The sequence below is a fragment of the Megalopta genalis genome, chromosome 11, assembly GCF_051020955.1.
Source record: "Megalopta genalis isolate 19385.01 chromosome 11, iyMegGena1_principal, whole genome shotgun sequence".
NCBI lineage: Eukaryota > Metazoa > Arthropoda > Insecta > Hymenoptera > Halictidae > Megalopta > Megalopta genalis.
In genome coordinates this window covers 937,469-940,024 of record NC_135023.1, presented here as the reverse complement: position 1 = coordinate 940,024, position 2,556 = coordinate 937,469, and the positions used below count along the sequence as shown (strand labels likewise).

At 54.1% G+C, this 2,556-nt stretch overlaps 1 non-coding gene across 1 annotated transcript; it reads left to right on the top strand.

Moving 5' to 3' along the window:
* The first annotated feature begins 1,056 nt into the window (after positions 1-1,056).
* LOC143260351 (5.8S ribosomal RNA) lies at positions 1,057-1,211 on the top strand. Its single transcript, XR_013034491.1, has one exon. It is a non-coding gene; the product is annotated as a 5.8S ribosomal RNA (ribosomal RNA).
* Positions 1,212-2,556: the final 1,345 nt, after the last annotated feature.

Here is a 2,556-nt window from a genome sequence, read left to right as displayed (position 1 = left end):
CCCGCCAGATCATTTGTGCGTATTACACGTATTAAGCCTTTAATCTGCGCTGCGTAGGCCATCATCCAGAGATGTGTGTTGTGGGGATTTGGTGGTTTTACGTAGCACCCCACGCACAAAAATATAAAGTAAATGGAGAAGAGTTGGGCTGGCCAGATCATTCGTGCGTATTACACGGCCAGACGTGTGTATTACACGTATTAGGCCTTTGATCTGCGTTGCGTAGGCCATCTTCCAGATGTGTTGTTGGGGTTTGTGATTATGAAAGCGCCCCAACACACAAAAATAAGCGCACGAGAAGAGTTGGGCCCGGCCAGATCATTCGTGCGTATTACACGGCCAGACGTGTGCGTATTACACGTATTAGGCCTTTGATCTGTGTTGCGTAGGCCAACTTCTCGTTAGAGAGAAAGCCGATGTATTTTTTTTTTGTACACAGTTGTAGTAGGACAGGGAGGGATGCGAGCGTGCTAATCACGCTTACTCAAGTCTTCGCTGTGGTGTAAAAGGAATCGTTGGGAAGGTCTAAAGGACGAAAATATCAGGCAGTCAGATGACAACTTAATGCTCGTTTACACTGGTATCAAGAGAGACTGGCTTGTGTAGCTCGTTTTAAAGCTGTGTTGTTGTCTGACACTCTACTCTGATGCGCGCTAGTGGCAGCATGAGCGTGGGACGTATATATGACACCCAGCTAGAGACGGCCGTGAGTCCGTCCGGTGTATAACGACGAAAGGAGACAGAAACTTTCTGAATCCAGTATCGGGTTGATATTATCCAGTTTGAATCCATATCTCCGTCATTTTTGGACGTCATATACTCTGTGTTTCTTCGATAGAAGGCTTTTCAATGTTCTATTCGCTCCGACCGACGATGATGATACTTGCAAGAAAACCGTGGTTTTGGATTTGCTCGTACATAATTCGACGGAAATATCTCGTTCTTTAAGGTACAATTATGCGCGCTGGTTGGAGCTCTTCGGGTATCGGCTTGTTCCGAAATAACACAAATTCATGTAGCAAATACACATTATATATGAGAATAAAGGGAAAAAATTACCCTGAGCGGTGGATCACTTGGCTCGTGAGTCGATGAAGAACGCAGGTAATTGCGCGTCAACGTGTGAACTGCAGGACACATGAACATCGACATTTCGAACGCACATTGCGGTCCACGAATACAATTCATGGACCACGCCTGGCTGAGGGTCGTTCACGTACCTATAAACTGCTTGCGTTGGCACTTGTAAGTCCCCGTCGACGTTCCATAGAGCGTATCCGAGTCGGGTTGCAAAGTTGCTATACGTACGAGCGAATGATGACGCAGTGGCTCACGGGGCACGGTTGCTTCGGGAGTTACCTGTGTCGCATCGGGAGGGAGGTGGATGCGCGCTGTCATCACTGCGGGAGTCCCCAGGACACGGCGCAGCATACGCTGGAGAAGTGTCCAGCGTGGTCCTCGGAGCGCCGTGGCCTGCGGACGATCGTAGGGTGGAACTTCGCACTCCCGGCTGTAGTTGCGGAGGTGGCTGGGAGTGCGAGGTCATGGGAGGCTTTCTCCTCCTTCTGTGAGAGCGTCATGCTGCAGAAGGAGGAGGCCGAGCGGCATCGCAGCGGAACTGTGATCCTGGTTGGCGAAGGGGGGTGCGGAGTACCAGGGTGCGCGCCGACCGCGCACTTCCGCTGAGTACCCGCTAATAACGCGAAGCGGGGGCCATCCCGCGGCGGTAGGCATCGGCCCCACTAGGGGTCTTGGCCGGCCGCCCGTGGGGTGGTCTCCGGTGAGCCGCCAGGCGAAACAAACGGGCTTCGCTAGTCCATCGGGCGGCTCAACAGGGGGGGTAAGGCGCTCGGCGACGGAGTGCAGAGCGCCTTCGGGTCGGGGTGATAGGGGGGGGGGGGGCATCTGCCCCTCCGGGGAAGAATGAAGACGAGCGTGGGAGTCTGGTTAGAATGCGCGCGCGGATCCCAGACTCCCGCCGCAAGCTCGCGAGACGGACATGGAGGAATTAGCGGGTTGAGGAATTAGCAGTTGTCGGGCTGATCGCTCCACTTCCGGGATCGGGAGGCTCGATGGAACCCCGAATAATCCCGCTACTTCTCTCGCGAAGGGGCGGGATATCCGTAAAGGGATTACCTCCATGTAAAAAAAAATGTCAAGGTTATGTCAAGGTCCCCGCCCCCCGTGTCCGCTACCTTGTCGTGGTGGGGGGGCTTCGTGCCCTAATGATCCTGGAGGCTGTGCCAGCTGGGAATTTATTCCCTGGCAGGTTCTACCATGCCGGAGTGGCTTGAGATGAGGGGCCAACTAAAGTCGGACACATACCGTAAACCTGTGGTCATGTTTTACAGAAACGGGGGTCTTGCCTTAACCGGTCGGGCCGCGAGGATGACAACCTCTCTAAAAAATCCCTAGCCCCAAGCAGTGTTGCGCGGTGATGAGGGTGTAGCTGGAGTAAGCGCCAGCTATGGTTGGTGGGTGCACCAATCTTTAGCGGACAACCCCGGGGTACCTGGCGACCCTCGGGTGTATTAGCCTTCCCCGGGTATGGCGGCT